At 43.8% G+C, this 19,156-nt stretch overlaps 1 long non-coding RNA gene across 2 annotated transcripts in view; it reads left to right on the top strand.

The window, feature by feature from the left end:
• Positions 1-18,956, top strand: part of LOC122562113 — a 43,539-nt gene extending 24,583 nt beyond the window's left edge. Inside the window, exon 4 of one of the 2 annotated variants that reach the window (XR_006315225.1) lies at positions 18,260-18,956. This is a non-coding gene — a long non-coding RNA (uncharacterized LOC122562113). Of the gene's footprint in view, positions 1-18,249 lie in introns of both variants that reach the window. The other variant, XR_006315224.1, reaches the window with a different exon arrangement.
• The last annotated feature ends 200 nt before the right edge of the window (positions 18,957-19,156 follow it).

The raw sequence follows: 19,156 nt of genomic DNA, 5'->3' as shown, positions 1-19,156 counted from the left end.
CCCACCCCACTCCGGCCTATCACCCTCACCTTGACCTCCTTCCACCTATCGCATTTCCAACGCCCCTCCCCCAAGTCCCTCCTCCCTACCTTTTATCTTAGCCTGCTGGGCACACTTTCCTCATTCCTGAAGAAGGGCTTATACCCAAAACGTCAATTCTCCTGTTCCTTGGATGCTGCCTGACCTGCTGCGCTTTTCCAGAAACACATTTTCAGCTCTGATCTCCAGCATCTGCAGTCCTCACTTTCTCCAGGGCTCATACACTGAAGTTAAGTTCAGGAACTACCCACTGAAATAATGGTACAGAGACCCTGGTCCTGTCAACTCACTAGTGTAGCCACCCAGCTTAGAGTCTGTGCCCTGAACCGAAGAGATTCTAAATCCTTTGCTCAGCCAGCGCTTTCTGATTGGCCTGGGTTAACATCCCAATCAAGGAACCTGTAGTCAACAAGATCAACCTGGCTCCAATCACTGCATCCGTTCTCCCTTCTAAGTCTGAGGGTGTAGGCCTGGTCTTTCTTTTGTAGCTTTCTCTGTGACATTTTTGTCCCAGGTCTGACTCTGACACGGACAGGGTGTACCAGACAGTAGTCCATCTCTTGCGTCTGGATGGAGAGAGAGAACCTATGCTTTTTGACAAGCCTTCTTGCTTTTCTGAGGGGCCAGGTATGTTTTGCTTCTGTCTCATTTGTGAAGTAACAGCTTTGAAGTGATTCATATGTTTGTTTAGGACTGCCAAAACATTATAAAGCATGGGACTGACCTCTCCTCATACAGTACAGGGCTATTTCCATGGTTTCAGCACCAAATTTTGTCCCCTGAATTAAATTGTCTGTCTTGCTTAGAGGACAAAATTAAAAATCACACAATACCAGGTTATAGTCCAACAGGTTTATTTGGAAGCAACAGCTTTTGAGGTGCTGCCTCTTCAGGTGCAGGCAGCGCCTCGATAACTAGTGTTTTCAAATAAACCTGTTGGCCTATAACCTGATGCTGTGTGATTTTTTTATTTTGTTCACCCCTATCCAATATCAGCACCTCCAACTCTTGCTTAGAGGAGACTTGTGGCTAGCATTGGTGTTCCTGCTGCCGGTTCACTAGCCCTCCTTAGCCCCCCACCACCCCTTATCCGATGAAGGAGCAGCGTTCTGAAAGCTAGTGCTTCCAAATAAACCTGTTGGACTATAACCTGGTGTTGTGTGATTTTTAACTTTGCAATGTTTAGACCGCTCTTTTTGCCACACCATTGGATGATGAATGGTATGGAGCTGTCCTTATCCATAATATTCGTATTGTGTGGAAACAGGCCACTCTGTCCAACAAGTCCACATTGACCCTCTGAAAGAGGACCCCACTCAGACCCATTCCCTATCCTTTCCTGTGGCTAATGCACCTAACCTAAACATCCCTGAACACGAAGGGTAATTTCGTGTGGCCAATCCACTTAACCTGCACATCTTTGGACTGTGGGAGGAAACTGGAGTACTCAGCAGAAGCCCACATAGACACGGAGGATGTGCAAACTCCAGACAGACAGTCACCTAAGGGTGGAATGGAACTGGGTCCTTGGCGCTGTGAGGCAGCAGTGCTAACCACTGAGCTAGTCTACCAAATGTGATTCAACTTCAGGAAATACTCAAATTTCCTGCAGGTAAATGACATTCCATTGTCTGTGATCAATACTTCCTGGAGTTTGTATACCACATATGATTCTCACAGCTTCTCAACTGTCATCCCTGAGTTTGCCAAAATGACTTTATGTACATCCAACCACTTTGAATGGGCATCCACAGTGACCAGGAACGTTGAACCCATGAAAGGAGTACATAGTCGACATGCAACCAAGTCCACAGTTTACCTGACCGTTCCCATGAATGTGGGGCGACCGCTGGTGGCAATTTCTTGGATCTTAAATCCAACCCCACCAATGCAGCAATATTGGCCCTGGCCACCCAGACATAGCTTCTTGCTATCATCTTCGTCTTGGAAACTCCTGGGTGACCGTGTTGGAGTTCGGCTTGTATCTGGTGAAGACCTTTACTTGGGGCAATCATTGTTGCTCCCCAAAGTAATATGCCATCCTCTACAGTGGTCTGGTCTCGCTGGGTCCAGAAAGTTTTCAGTCCTGGTTACAATGGCCCTTCTGCCTCCCCCATTTCCATCAGCTCTTTTAATTTTGCCAGGACAGGATCTTTTTTGTGTCACAGTCAGGTATTGTCAGCGGCTACTAGAAGAGTGTCCACGGAAGTTTAAAACTCTTCCTAGAGAGGCACCACTGGTGGAGCATCTGCCAGTGGGAGGTGACTCCAGATATCTGCTTGAGCCACTTGACTTCCTGGACTGTATTCCAGCTTTTACTTGTACTTACTGAGAATAAGGGCCCATTATTGATTTCTATCGGAAGCTGTGGGTGGCACCACATTTTCTTCCTTCGGTAACCCTAGCATGGGTTTATGATCTGTCCTTATGACAAATTACCATCTGTAAAAGTACTGGTAGAACTTCTTCACATCAAAAATGATGACCAAACCTTCTTTCTCCATCTGGGCATATTTGCATTCAGCATCAACCAAAGTCTGGGAAGTATATGATATAGGGCGTGCCTCTCCATTGGGCGAGCGGTGAGCCAACACTGTGGATACTGTACAGGGAGGCATCACATGTCAGCACGACTTTTCACTTCGGATCATAGTGATGATAGAGTCCGCTCACAAATCGGGGCCGCCCCCAACACAGGGCCACTCCCAGAGTTCGCCATTTGACTCAGAATCCACTTCCCAAACCAGAGCCTGCCTCCGACATCAGAGTTCACTCCCAATGGCAGGCCCACCTCCTGTCGTCAGGGCGCACACACTGCACATGAAGGCTTAGCTCCCCCAAGAGGTCCAATCAACTCATACCGTCACAATCCACTCCCAGAGGCCTAGCCCCCATACAACAAATTGGCTTACTCAATGCGATCGGACCCACCACAGGAGGTTCAGCCCATACACAAGAACCGAGGCAGGGCAGGTAAGAAGTTCAGTTGAAACAGCTGACTGTGGAACAAAGAATAAGTCCCACCACCGAATTGCCTCTTCCACTCCCATATCTTCTCCAAAATAACAGTAATGCTGGTTGCAACTAGCCAGCTGAAAAGCCAGTTTCCAAAGGAAAAGGAATAACAGCAGCAGTGCCACTGGCTGTAGCCAATCAGCTTTAAGTCAGTTCCCCCAAAAAGGGAAAGAAAAGGTCCATCAAAAAAAAAAGGCTCCACCATACTACTAGCTGTGGCCAGCCGGTTGAAGAGGCAGGCACCCAGAGTACACTGACTCTGGCCAGCCAGCTCAAGAGGCAGGCGCCCCTGGTGCACTGGCTGTGGCCAGTCAGCTCAAGAGCCAGTTCCCTACAAACAAATAAAAACAAAACCAAAAACCCATAGTGACAAACTAGCTATGTGACCAGCTAGTTCTAAGTCAGTCCACTGAACTGATCAGATTCCAAATCCCTATTTATATTTTTTTTCTTTTTTGTTTAAACACCAAGTGAGAATAACTTTTTTAATATTCCACCACCAGAAAGTACACCCATGCAGCCAATGAACTAGTGACAAGCAAAGCCCAGAGCGAGCAATGTTATTCCCTGTTTATATGTGTTTATATTTGTTTAAAAACCCCCACATTACTGCCAAATAGCGGTAATGCTTATTATCCCTGGTTTATTTTTGTCAGCTACAGGCATTGAACATTTATAAGTGTCTAGTTTCATTTCTTCACTTTACAATAGTTGTTGGAATTCTGATGATGAGAAAATATTTAATATAATTTATTTAGTATTTACTGTCTGTCTCTTTTATGATGCATCCTCACCTCGCACCCTCATTAATCCTACCTCTTTTCTTTTTTATTTCACACTATGTACATGCCTTAGCACCAAATTAATTATTCTAATTTACAATTCCATAAAGTATTGGAGGACGGGATCTCTAAGATGGCAATTTCATAAATATCACTATACCTGACACAGAAGATGATGGCTGTGGCTGTTGGAGGTCAGTCATCCCAGCTCAAGGATATCTCTGCAGGAGTTCCTCAAGTTAGTATCCTCAGCCCAACCATCTTCAGCAGCTTCATCAATGACCTTCCCTCCATTAGAAGGTCAGAAAGGGGGCTGCTTGCTGATGATTGCACAATGTTTAGCACCATTCACGACTTTTCAGGCACTGAAGCAGTCCATGCTCAAATAGCAAGATCTGGACAATATCCAGGCTTGGGCTGACAAGTGGCACGCAATATTCACACCACACAAATGCCAGGCTATGACAATCACTAATAGCAGACAATTTAACCACTGCCCCTTGATATTCAATGTGTCACCATCACTAAGTCCCCCACTATCAACATCCTGGGGGTTATTATTGACCAGAAACTCAACTGGACTCACTACGTAAACACAGTGGCTACAATAGCAGCTCAAAGGGTAGGAATACTGCAGCGAGTAATCGCTTCCTGACTCCTAAAAGCATGTCCACCATCTACAAAGCACAAGTCAGAAGTGTGATGGAATAGTCCCCACTTGCCTGGAAGAGTGTGGACCCAACAATACTTACAAAGCTTGATAGGACATCCAGGACAAAGCAGCCTCTTTGATTGACATTACATCCACAAGCATCCACTTCCTCCACCACTAATCCTCAGTAGCAGCAATAGGTACTATCTACAAAAGGCACTGCAAAAATTTACCAAAGATCCTCAGACAGCACCTTCCAAACCCACAGCTGCCTCCATCTAGATGGATAATGGCAGCACATACATGGGAACACAACCACCTCCAAACCACTCATCATAGATGGGGGCAGGGAAATTATGATGCTGTGAGGCATGATTTAGGATGTGTGGCCTGGAAATGTAAGCTTCAAGGCAAGGGTGTAATTGATATGTGGAGCTTGTTCAAGGAGCAACTATTGAGTGTCCTTGATAAGTATGTGCCCGTCAGGCAGGGAGAAAAAGGGTCGTGTGAGGGAGCCGTGGTTTAATAAGGAATTGGAATCCCTTGTTAAATGGAAGAGGGCAGCCTATGTAAAGATGAGGCGTGAAGGTTCAATTGGGGAGATTGAGAGTTATAAGGTAGCCAGGAAGGACCTGAAGAGAGAGCTAAGAGCAGCAAGGAGGGGACATGAAAAGTCCTTAGATGGTAGGATTAGGGAAAACCCTATCTAACTGGCCATTCAATTCCATCATCGACTTCCTGTAGCAGTACAGCTCCAACTCTTATATCGCTAGCATCAAATGCAACTTTGAAGGGTTTTAAAAAATTTGGTGTAGCTAAAACTGGTGCCGTGGTTAATACTACTTTTAAATTGTCAAATGCCTCCTGGCATTGTTCCCGCCACCAAAAATTTGTGTTCATTAGTAAATCTGTTAGCGGTGCCACCATGCTGCTGTAGATTGGAACACACATCCGGTAAAATCCGCTTTGCCCCAAAAATCGAAGCACCTTTTTCTTTGAGGATGGTTGTGGAAATTCCTCAATGGCTTTCATCTTCATATTCCTTGGGGTCAGCCTTCCATGACCCATGTTATGTCCCAAGAATGTCACCTCTGCCTTCGCGAATTCTGTTTTCTTTAAGTTTATTACCTGTTTTGCTTCTCGTAATCGTTCAAAAAGCTCTGCTTGTTGTACTACGCGATCTTTCCATGACTCACTAACGATCGCTACATCATCCAGCTAAACAGCACAGTTTACTTTCATCCAGCCACAACTCTGTTCATGAGACTTTGGAATGTGGCTGGTGTGTTCTTCATTCCAAAAGGCATCGCTTTGAATTGATATAGCCCATTTGAGGTGACAAACATGGAAACTTCTTTTGCTCTTTCTAATAAAGGTACCTGCCAATTTCCATGCAGTAAGTCAAATGTTGTGATGTAACTGGCTTGTTCAATGTTCTCGTTACAGCCCTCCAATTGTGGTATTGGGTATGAGTCCAATTTTGTTACAGCATAGATTTTCTGATAGTCCACACAAAATCATTGAGTCCAGTCAGGTTTGCAAACTAAGACGAGCGGCTATCTTTAATCCCTCTGATTCGGGTTTGATGACATCTTTGTTCACTTGCTCCTAGACCTGTGTGGCTTTGAAAGGATTAAGTCTGAATTGGTGTTGTTTTATTGGAACAACATTCCCTTCTTTCACCTCATGCCCAACAATATTAGTCCTCCCCATTCCTGCATACGTCCTCATACTGCTGCAACAAACTGGGCTCTTTGCTCCTGAGATAGACAGTTCACTAATCAATGCCACTCCTCAAAGACTTGCTCATTATTTAACATATTTTGAGACACATCAAACTCCATGACATCTGGATTTGATTCCTCTCTGTGTGGCAGTAACTAAAACCTGCTTCTCCAGTTTCCTGTCTATTACCCTAAAGTTTCAACGTCTTTTACGACATACCCAATATAGATTTTTCCTCTCCGGCATCTTTATCTACTGCTGGTACACAACTAACATATCATCTCCATGGGAAAATGTCTGAGTTTTCAAAATTTTATTTGCCACCTGCTTCATTCTATGCTGCACCCTCTTCTGCTGCAGTTTAGTTCACTCTCTTACCTGATTTAATGTCTCCCTCACCTCAGATACATAATCCAAGTGTAAGATCTCCAATTTCGGTCCTGTAATGTTTTCTTTAAATAATTTCAAAGGACCTCGCACTTCATGTCCAAATATTAACTCAAAGGGAGCAAACTGAGTCAATTCATTTGGGGCATCTCTAATGGCAAACAATACGAATGGGATACCTTTATCCCAATCATTTGAGTAATCCTCAGGGTCTGATGCCATCTTTCCAAAGCTCCCTGGGATTCAGGATTGTACGCACGCGATTAAAAGTGCGACATGCCTAAGCTAAGCATGATTTCATTAAACAGCCAAGCATAAGATTTGACCCTTGGTCTGGCCTAATCTCTCTGGGTAGCCCACACCACATGAAAAAAGATACTAACTCCTCTACCACCTTTTTCGCATTTATATTCTGTAATGGAATTGCCTCCAGAAATCTGGTAGACACATCCATTATGGTTAGCAAGTACTGGTTCCAAATTTTAGTTTTCCAGAGGGGGCCTACACATTCAATCATAACCCGCATGAAAAGTTACAAGGGGGCATAGCTTTAAATTAAGGGGTGGTAGGTTTAGGACAGATGTTAGGGGTAGGTTCTTTACTCAGTGAGTCGTGAGTTCATGGAATGCCCTGCCAGTAGCAGTGGTGGACTCTCCCTCATTATGGGCATTTAAGCGGGCATTGGATAGGCATATGGAGGATAGTGGGCTAGTGTAGGTTAGGTGGGCTTGGATCGGCACAACATCGAGGGCCGAAGGGCCTGTACTGCGCTGTATTCTTCTATGTTCTATGTTCATCCTGACCTGAACATTTATCACTATTCCTTCACTGTCATTGGGTCAAAATCCTAGAATTCACTTCCTAAGGGCATTGTGGGTCAACCCATAGCAGGTGGGCTGCAGTGGTCCAAGAAGGCAACTCACTTAAGTGCAACTAGGGACAGGCAATGAATGGTGGCCAGCCAGCAACACTCACATGCCACAAATGAATAAACAATTTTTTAAAAAAGTAAGTGCAGTGCAACTGTCAGTGCTTTTGCAGGTCAGACACCTCATTATACTTTTACCTCTGGATTTCAAATCTAATCCCAAGTGATGGTTTTGATATGTGTGATCTCAGCTCTAACATTTGAAGGAACATTCCAAACATGTTACCTGAAGTATGCTTAGATTTGGGATGCAAGAGAAGCAATTTGTCAAATGCATTTCCAGTGGAGAAGGGCTATGTCTAGTGTCAAAGTCACCATTTGAATGTGTTACGAGCTGATGAACAATACTGTTGCCTCTCATCAGGAGGAAGAAGTTCATCATGTTGTTTGCATCAGTTTACTCTGCCGCTCTGCCTTCTCCAGTCAATTCCAGCACATCAATTCCTCATAGCCACATAACATGTGAACCATCTACAAGAAGCACGATAAAAATTCACCAAGTCTCGTTTAACAGCTGCTTCAGTACACACTATCTCCTCCACCAAGAAGAACAAAGACATGGGACCACCACCTATAAGATCCCCTAATCCTATTTAACCCTGACTTGTCACTCTGTTACAGTAGCTCTACTGTCATTGGGTCAAAATCCTGCAGCACCTTCCCTAACTGCACAGTGAATTTAGCTGTGTCACATGGACTGCTATGCCTAAAGAAGGCAACTCACCACTATACTTGAGTAGATATGAATGGGCAATAAATGCTGGCCAAATCAAGAATGTCCATATTCCATGAGCAAATTTATTTTTAAAAAACTTTGAGGACATAGTATCCTGAGAATGTTCTCAGGAACACCTTGTACAATTGCAGCAAAATATTTCTTATTCATGTATTCTAATCACTTTTTATAATGACAAACATTCTACTTGCCTTCCTAAATATGTTTGATACCTATGCACTCACGGTGGACTTTCTGGGTTGGAGCTACCTTGCTAACATTGTGGTAAGTTCAATGGTTTTTAACCCCCAACCCTACAAATGATGACTCTTTGTTCCAGATTTAAGTTCAGTCCTGCAGTTCTCAAGAAGGAGATGCTCTGTCGCTCATTCTATTCGAATAGATCATGGCCTATATGGGGAAAGTCAATGACAGGTGTGAGTTGAGTGAAGGACTGCCATTCTTTGCCACTCACTGCAAAACCTGGGCCAAAGTATTTTATATCACAAGGTAAAGGTAGTTTAGGACCACTTTCCGACTCATTTTTTATCTTTTCAGAAACGGAAAAGGTTCCATTGTCTATCCTTGTTAAACGAGTACAATGAAATCAATTGAAAACCATGAGATTGACTCCATCAGTTTGAAAGGTGGCAGTAACTGAAGCGTAGGGAAGGACTAAACTATCAGAAATAACCTAATTCTCAAAGTTCCAAAGTCTGAACCTCCTGATTCAGTTCAAGTGAAGGTAAACCATTTACACATGTTACGTTTGTCAGAACTGAACAGGACGTAAATTTTGGCTAGGTAAAAACACTTTAGTAAAATATCTCTGATATTTTCTCATCATCGTTTCATCAATTATCTGTATGGCCCACACCTATGAATTCTGAAAGTATCTATGAACTTATTCCATTAGCAAATAGATTATTTGGCATCAAATCTAATTAGAAGTTATCTAAAAGGAGGGAATTTCTGCTGACCAAGCTTGTAGTTGCAATAATTTATCCCTAAATGGAATCAACATTGAATTTGTTGTATTCAGATTTTCTTATCACAATTATTGTCCTTTGCTGGAAGCGTCTGATTTAGCTTGATCTGTGCCCTTCTTAAAAGCAGTTAACAAGATATTAAATACTAAGGTTTTAAATTTCAACTGAATTTACACATAATATAATGTACAATTCCACGTTTTCTCTGAAGAATATTAATATAATTGTGGTAAAGCAGAGATTTTAGGTGTATTCCTATGTGCTAACATTCTATAATGTTACAATCCCAACAATCTAATCCATGACCTTCTGCCCTAACCTAGTGAAATCCCAATTACCCAGGCTCTATTTTATTTGTGCTGTTGTTCATCTTACATATCTCAGAGTGATGTAAACATGAATCCAGTTCTAAATCGAATGAGTTAACTTATAGATCTTTACATTTCTTAGAATGTACAGTAATTGCAACTAAGGTGATCTTTTCAGGATCAACAATTTTGTCAGTGGAGTCCATAACTTGACTCAATAGCTCTGCTCTCACTCTAAAGCAATCAATTGTTGTACAAAAATATGTAATCAGGCAACTCATTTAAGCACTTAAAGAACCTTAGCTTCTTCATGATTTATATCATGAGTCCCTAAAATCATTGTTCTCTCACCTGGTTGTTACTCAGGATGGGAATCTTAAAGGTAAAAACAATAACTGCAGATGCTGGAAACCAGATTCTGGATCTTTGGTGCTGGAAGAGCACAACAGTTCAGGCAGCATCCAATGAGCAGCGAAATCGACGTTTCAGGCAAAAGCCCTTCATCAGGAATAAAGGCAGAGAGCCTGAAGCACCTGCCTAGCTCCTTTTCCACCTATCCACTCCACCCTCTCCTCCCTGACCTATCACCTTCATCTCCTCCCCCACTCACCCATTGTACTCTATGCTACTCTCTCCCCACCCCCACTCTCCCCTAGCTTATCTCTCCACGCTTCAGGTTCTCTGCCTTTATTCCTGATGAAGGGCTTTTGCCCGAAACATCGATTCTGCTGCTCGTTGGATGCTGCCTGAATTGTTGTGCTCTTCCAGCACCACTGATCCAGAATGGGAATCTTAAAGTCAAGACATTGCTTAAGGAACTGCCCCATACAGCTCAGTGAGCACAGGGGAAATAGGCGAATGAAATCCAGAACATGAGTAACAGAGTTTTGAAACCCCTTTCATTTTTGGAGGTCAGAATGTGTGAGGCTGATCAGGACAGCGGGATTCACCATTAGAAGCGAAATAAACAATGGCGGATTCCAAAACATCCTTCTCAGCTGTACAGGAAGGCTTTTCTCTGTTAAAGCCTTCTTTAACAGAGGCTCCTTTGTCCTTTTTCTCTGACACACAAACGCTGCACTTTAACTTCCTTTCTGACAATATCCAACATAGTCAAACACATAGAATCATACCTTGCAGATAATATCCCAAAAATCACCAATGCCGTCCCTCGGTATGCCCTGCCCCATCAGCAGAACAAGCCCAGCAGATATGGCAACACAGTGTTCGTCAACATTGACTCCAGGGCTTATGACGTCTAATGGCATTAAGCTAGAAAAGGCCAAGAAATCTCCTTCTAATTATCATATACAGTCCTCCCTCGGCAGATGACTCTGCTCTTCCATGTTGAACAACACATGAAGAGCCACTGGGGGTGGTGAGGGAACAACATGTACTCTGGATGAGGGAACATCAATTCTGTCACCAAGAGTGGCTCAGCAGCAGCAATACTGACTGAGTTGATTTTGTCCTAAAGAGCCCAGTAACCAGACCAGGCTAGTGGTGAGAAACAAAACAAAAAGGGAAATGAATGAATTAGTTGTGTCCTCACTGACGTACTTGTCACACAGACATCTTTCTGTGTCTAATAGTATTGATATAAAATAAACAAAGCACATTCCTTTTGAACTAAAAATGTGTTGCTGGAAAAGCGCAGCAGGCCAGGCAGCATCGAAGGAGCAGAAGAATCGATGTTTCGGGCATGAGCCCTTCTTCAGGAATCTTCTGCTCCTGCTCCTGCTCGTCCTCCTTGGATGCTGCCTGACCTGCTGCACTTTTCCAGCAAGACATTTTCAGCTCTGATCTCCAGCATCTGCAGTCCTCACTTTCTCCTAGAACTTTCATTTTGAAGCCAAATTCCTAACTTACATTGAGGATAACCTCTGTTGTGCTGTGTGACATTACCACTGGACTAAATGGGATTGATTTTGAACTCCAGCTCAAGACTGAACATCCATGAGACACTTTGGACCATCATAACTGCAGCAGGGCTATCAGCAGAAACAGAGTCATCTGCAGCTTGATGGCCGGGCACACCCCCTACTTTGCCATTGCCATAAAACCAGGAGAGCAACCTGGTTCCATAAAGAGCACAGTCAGGAGGTTGGAAACCAGGCAGCATCAGGTGGTGGAGAAGTCAATGTTTCAGGTGTAACCCTTCTTCAGGACTGGGAGCAGTACCAGGCATACCTCAAAACGAGAGCTTGAACATTTTTTGGCAGCTTTTCTAAGTGAGATTTAATTCAAACAGTCCTCCATGGCTTAGGTCATGCTTTCCAATTCATTAATTAGGCAACTGACCTCTATGGTACCCAGCTCATGGAACTGTGTGGAAAGAGTGGCAGAAATGCTCACTGCTGCTGGGGCTTTGTGGCATTCATGTTACTGGCACTGTATTTGAACCCCAGCTCCACAGCACTTCAGATGCTACAAGGTTGGATTTGCCCTTCACCAGTGTGAAGGGCAAATCTGTTCCTCAGTTGTAACCCAGTAAATGTTTCAGAGGGAAGGCACCGGTGGATGGAGTGATCAAGAGAAGGTCAGTGCTTCTTCCTGCTGTCCGACAAAGGAAGCCATGCCATCACATGCAACCAACCTGGATAGAGATAGCAGTTCAGGCCAATGTAGTGTTCAGGTCAAACAGCAGTGTCAGGAGAAGGTTAGTGACCTCCTGCACTGCACAAGGATAACTGTCACTATAAGACAAAAGGGGTCAACCCATTGAGCCTCCCCTGCCATTCAGTAGTCATGGTCGATCTGATAATCTGGCACTTTTCACCCAGAATCAGCTCTACTCATTCTTTATTCTAACTCTGCCCCTGCACATACCCGTCACCAAACTTTATGGATCACAACCTTCACTATTTCATGCAACATGTCCATTCAATGACTCTCATCCATCTCACCCTCCCAAATAATTAATCCTTCCTGCCCTCTGCATTTCCAACTCACTCAATGGGACCATCTTACAACCTTTCCTGCTTGTGTATCACTACAAGCACCTTTCCCATCCACATTCATCATACTCAGCCCCTCTCATTTTGTCCTTGCAGGAAAATATATCTCAGCCAGGTTGAGAGTGGCAGACATGAGGCTCCTCACCCCATTTGAAGAAAAAATTACTGGTGAAGAAGGCAACTGCTCATGTGGACACAGAGACCTGACATTTAACCTGTAAAAGTTTACACCACTAGTCCCCACAATTGTTTTATTCAGGCACTATCAGCACTCAGCAAATACCTGCTCAGAAGACACCAGTGTAGGAGACCTTCCATTTAGTGCTACCTCTGAGAAAAAAGCAACTGCCATTAACTCAGAGACATTCACCTCTGGTTGTTCTCTCTACAGGTTAGATTTGGGAGTAACGACTGATGAGTCTATCATTGACACGCGTCCACAGCTGGTTGAGGAAGAAACACCCCAGGTTTCTAACACTGTAGGAACAGGCAGAGACCAGGTTCATGCTCAGCCCCAAGCAGATGATACTCTCTTTGACCTCATCAAAATGCACAGAGGCATAAGAATAGGCAAGTTTGTAAGACACAGTCAGTAAGCTAGACCGAATGATAGAGAGGTCCATCAACGTTATTAGCATCATGCTGGTTCCAATGTACATGGTTCCAATGGATGTCTCTGTGGAGCGGTTTAGCCAGTAATGAAGACTGAGGTCCACCACACTCAGTATCTGCAAGAATTGCATTCTGTTCTTGTAGCCGTAGATGCATAGCACACAGACCAAGTGTTCCTTTTTCTCTGAAATAGAACGGTGCCAGCAAGCACCCATATCAAAGAAGAGCCACAAATTGGGATGCCCAGAAGCTTCTTCTCTGAACACTCCTGAGATGCCCACCCCTCCAAGTCCCTCTGCTTATGATGATAAAGCCTACAGAAGGCCCTGCATCTGGGTAGGACACCAGTGAGACTGGGCTGTCTAGATTAGATTAGATTAGATTCCCTACAATATGGAAACAGGTCCTTCGGCCCAACCAGTCCACACCGACCCTCCGAAGAGTAACCCAACCAGACCCATTTCCCTCTGACTAACGCACCTAACACTATGGGCAATTTAGCATGGCAATCCACCTGACCTGCACATCTTTGGACTGTGGGAGGAAACCGCAGCACCCAGAGGAAACCCACGCAGACACGGGGAGAACGCGCAAAATCCACACAGTCACCCAAGGCTGGGATCCTGGTGCTGTGAGGCAGCAGTGCTAACCACTGAGCCACCGTGCCACCCCACCGTGCCATGTCTAGCTAAAATGGCTATAAAGTCTTCCTGGCAAACAGGCTCAACAACAGAGCAGGCTTCCTCCACTCTCACTGCAGATGTCAGGCCCACAGCTAGATGTAGTGGGAAGCAGAGGAAGAAATGGAAAATGTCTTACTGAGGACTCACTGATGATGTGAATGACACTTCATTGTAAATAATCCTGCACATTTGTAAATATACTTTCACCAATATTTCTGAAATGTCTGGTCTAGTCTCTTTGTAGCTGTGAAGTGAGAGATGAGCAATCTCTTCTTTCATCCTTTTGGTCATTTGAAGTTATAATGACGAGTATTGCTCATCTGTCATAAGCATCTGACTCCTTGACTGGAGATAGCCTCAGATGTCAGGGATCCTTGAGCAGAGATGGTGATTACTGCAGTTGAGGCATTGCATTTAATGTAGACAGCACTGAAGCTACAATCAATATGCAGGGATTGTGGAAGGACATGGCTTGCACATATCACTCACCCTGTGCATAAAAACATGCAACCAGTTATGATTCCACACAGCATAATATCAAGAAATGTCCATTGACACTGGATAATGAGGCTTTGGGTCCTGACATATTCTGACAACAGTACTGAAGAACTGTGCTCCAGAATTAGCTGCACTTCTAGCCATGTTATTACTGTGTAGATACAACATTGGAATCTTCCTGGCAGTTTGGAAAATTATCCATGTATATACTGTACACAAAGGAGAACATATCCAACCTGGACAATGTCACCCTATCAGCTACTGTCAATTGTTATCAAAGTAATAGGAGATGTCATTGGCTGCGCTATCAAGCAATACTCTGCTTAGTGACTCTCCATTTACGTTCTATCAGACTCATTCCACTCCTGATATTATTACAACCCTGGTCTCAATATTGTCAAAAGTGCTGGGTACCTGAAATGAGATAAGATTGACTTTCTTTGACATTAATCTGACATCCCATGGCAGATATGGGTGGAGAAATGGTAGATGGAGTTTAATCTGAGTAAGTATGAGGTATTGTACTTTGGAAGATCAAATGTTAAGGGAATGTATACAGTTAATGATGGGACTCTGAACAACATTATTGTACAGAAGGATCTTGGGGTTCAAGTACTTATGTCCCTGAAAGTGGCCGTGCAGGTAGATAGGTTGGTAAAGAAGGCATACAGCATGCTTGCCTTTTCTGGTCGAGGAATGGAGTACAAGAGTCAGGATTTCATGCTGCAGCTTTATGAGACTTTGGTTAGGTCACACTTGGTGTATTGTGTTCAGTTCTGGTCCCCCACATTACAGGAAGGATATTGAAACTTTGGAGAGGGTGCAGAAGATGTTTACCAGGATGCTGCCTGGATTAGAGGGTATGAACTATAAGGAGATGCTAGCAAAACCCATGTTATTTTCTCTTCAGCGGCAGAGGCTTAAGGGGAGACTTGCAAGAAGTGTATAAACTTATGTGATATATAGACATGGTTGACCGTCAAAACCTTTTCCCCCAGAGGTGAAATATCTAATACTATGGAGTGTGCATTTAAGGTGAGAGGGAGAAAGTTCAAAGGAGATGTGATGAGCAAGTTTTTTTTACACAGAGAATGGTAGGAGTCTGGAACTCTTTGCCAGAGGTGGTGGTTGGGGCAGATACGATAAGGGCATTTAAGGGACTTTTAGATAAACATCTGAATATGCAAGGAATGGAAAGATATGAACCAAGGGCAGGCTGAAGAGATTAGTTTCATTTGATATTATGTTCCGCACAACATCATAGGGCAAAGAGCCACTTCCTGTGTTGTACTGTTCTATGTTCTATGAGTAGGGCATCAAAAATCCCGAGAAAAAATAGAGTCAGTGGGTATCAAGGGCAGACTGCCTTCTAGTTGGGTGAATGCAACTGCAACAACACTTCAAGAACACCGAATGTTAGAGCGCAGTACAGACCCTTTGGCCCTCGATATTGCGCCGACCTGTGAAATTAATCTTATGCCCATCTAACCTACACCATTCAGTTATTATCCATAGATATTTCCTATGCCCATTTAAATGCCCTTAATGTTGGCGAGTCTACTACTGTTGCAGGCAGGCCATTCCATGCCCCTACTAATCTCTGAGTAAAGAAACTCACCCTGATACCTGTCCTAAATCTATCACCCCTCCATTTAAAGCTATGTCTCCTCATGTTAGCCTTCACAATCTAAGGAAAAAGGCTCTCACTGTCCACCCTATCTAACCTTCTGATTATCTTATACATCTCGAATATGTCACCTCTCAACCTTCTTCGCTCCAATGAAAACAGCCTCAGTTCCCTCAGTCGCTCCTCATAAGACCTTCCTTCCATACTAGGCAACAACGTAGTAAATCTCTAAACCCTTTCTAAAGCTTCCACATCCTTCCTATAATGCTGTGACCAGAACTGAATGCAATACTCCAGGTACGGCCTTACTAGTTTCTTATACAGCTGAAGCATGACCTCATGGTTCCGAAACTCAATCCGTCTACCAATAAACGCCAACACACCATATGCCTTCTTAACAACCCTATCAACCTGGGTGGCAACTTTCAGGGATTTATATACCTGGACACCAAGATCTCTCTGTTCATCTACACTACCAAGAGTTTTACCATTAGTCTAGTACTCTGCATTCCTGTTACTTCTTCTGAAGTGAACTACCTCACACTTTTCCAAATTAAATTCCATTTGCCACTTCTTAGCCCAGCTCTCCATCTTTTCCATGTCCCTCTGTAACCCACAACACCCTGTGGCACTATCCACAGCTCTCTGTTCCTTAGCGTTACCTGCAAATTTACTAACCCATCTTTTTCTGCTCACATCCAGACCATTTATAAAAATGACAAACAGCATAACAGATTCTTGCAGCACACCACTGGTAATTAAGTTCCAGAATGAACATTTCCCATCAACTACCACCCTCTGTCTTCTTTCAACTATCCAATTTCTGATCCAAACCGCTAAATCACCTTCAATCTCAAAACTCTGTGTTTTGTGCAATAGCCTACTGTGTGTAATCTTACCAAATGTCTTACTGAAATCCATATACACCACATCAACCACTGTGCCTTCATCCAGCTGTTTTGTCACCTTCTCGAAGAACTCAATAGAATTTGTAATGGAAAATCAACAAATTTTACATTTACTCTGAAATTTAAAAGAGAATGCTTTTCTAAAATGTAATGCTGTGCTGAGTTTTGTAAACAATACTTTGATGAGGTTTGCAGCCAGCTTGTCTCTGTTTGAACTTTGTAAACATTCAACTTGAACTTGTGATAGTCGAATTCAGTGAAGGCTGAAGAACTGTTATGTCCAAGACCAGGGGATGAGAGAATAACAACTTGAGATTTCCCAGTCTTTGCCATTGAGAGTGTGATAAGAAACAGCATAAGACGAGTATCTGAATTATGCTCAAGTACCCCTTGCATAAGGCATTTTGTCAAGTGCAGAGGGTCCCTTTGCAAAGGCGTGTAATAAAATTTTTCTTTGCTCTTGCAAGCATTTGAGTCAAGTCAATTTAATTTACATAACAACATGACACTAAACTTGGGGGCTCACCCGGCACCCCACAACTGGGTGAGATTCTGAGGATTCCCAGAAGGCGCTGGCGCCAGCACCATGAAGGTCTTTCACTTCATCTCAAGCGCTGAATTGGGCCTTTTGCGTGACAGGACTGGGAGTCTGTGGATTGCCCCGGCGCCGGGGTCACAAAACTGAATAGGTTCAGGGTAAGAGTCGTGGCTTAAGTAATCCTAGATAGAGACTCATTCTAAGAGGAAAAGGGTTCAGTAAACTCTCGCATGGTATTTGAGCAAAACTCAAGGAAAAGGATTGACGTTTCTGGAGTGTTTGAGAGATAGCAAGTTTAAAAGTGGTTTTAGACTTGGAACCACCACTGGCTAAGTTGGACTCGCCAAAGACCTACCGGGTACATGGTTTCTTGGTTTACGAAAACCAAGGCATTGAGGCAGACGCGCTCAATGCAAGATGGGACCTCCGGAGGTAAAAAGTAAGTCAAAGGGAAAAAGCTAATGGTACCGCGTGAGAGAGAGAAAGCTGAACACTTTTCCAGCAACACTGAAAATAGGCTCCGGCAAGAGCAAACAAAAAGAGCGTCCACAGAGGAATTGAAATGGCCAACCAAAAATACAGTACATGTTAAATAATTATGGTCTAGAGTCTGTAAAGCAGTTAGAATGTGGTTTTCCGGAGGGGGGGAGGTTTTAGTAAAAGGCAATTGGAAGTATTGAGGTCGAGGTTAGAGGAGATAGAGAAGGAGAAACGGAAGGGAAAAGTAGAACCTGTGAATTGGAGTGCTTATAACATGTGGAAGGCTAAGGCTGATATCAGAGAAAGGAGATCTCAAATAAAGGATAGACCAAATGCACATACAAACACCAGCGTACATGCAGATGTGCGCAGAAAATAACCTACTGAAGTTGTACAGTGTCTTAAGTCTGTTTCAGATCCTGACCTTGATGACTGCCCTCCAAGACCTACAGCCCTACAAGATCCACCTGGCGAAGATTCCAAGTCAGCGACGGCCGCCTCAGGGTCTGCTGGATCACTGGTAGCAAATCGTACCCGCAACCAATTGAAGCAAGAAGCCCAAAATGACAACGGCCACTCCAAGACGGAAAGGCATCCAGGGCCTGCTCGCGATCTCCCCACGACGGATGATGAGTAAGACGGTGAGGGGTTTGGTGTACTATCGTCTAACCAGGTAGTTTTACAAACACCAATGGTTGAAGTTGCAGGCCTAGAAGGTTGCCCAGTGCTGGTCCACCAACCATGGACCATTAAGGATTTGGCAAGTGCCTATGGGCAGTTGCCTGACCCATGCGAGACTGGAGGTAATAAGTTCACCGAAGAACTGACAAAGCTCTGTACCGAGTTCTATCCCACATCACATGAGATGAGATGTCTCCTGGGGTGAAATCTGGTTGCCGATGTCACCAAAATCAAGTATAGATGGCCAGCCGTAAACATCAATATCAGATCAACCGACCCGCAAGCAGAAGAGAATAGAGACTTTAATGGTTTTGTTGCAGTGCTGGCAGCCGCCTGTAGGGAGGCTATATACTATATTAGTTCAAATTCCACCGGACAATAAATGGTTCTCTGTATTTACAGATTTAGCAAATGCCTTCTTTACTGTACCGGTACACCCAGATAGTCAATTCTTGTTCACTTTTTCATTCAAAGGGAAATCATATATCTTCACGCGACTTTGTCAAGGTTACTGTGAGTCCCCCACCACGCGACTTTGTCAAGGTTACTGTGAGTCCCCCACCATATATAATGAGGCTCTACGCAGAAGTCTGGAGACTCTTGTTTTAATCCCATGATCAGTGCTTCTGCAG

The sequence above is a fragment of the Chiloscyllium plagiosum genome, chromosome 2 (assembly GCF_004010195.1).
Source record: "Chiloscyllium plagiosum isolate BGI_BamShark_2017 chromosome 2, ASM401019v2, whole genome shotgun sequence".
Lineage (NCBI taxonomy): Eukaryota > Metazoa > Chordata > Chondrichthyes > Orectolobiformes > Hemiscylliidae > Chiloscyllium > Chiloscyllium plagiosum.
The sequence above is the reverse complement of the archived record's forward strand: the minus strand, read 5'-3'. Positions and strand labels throughout refer to the sequence as shown.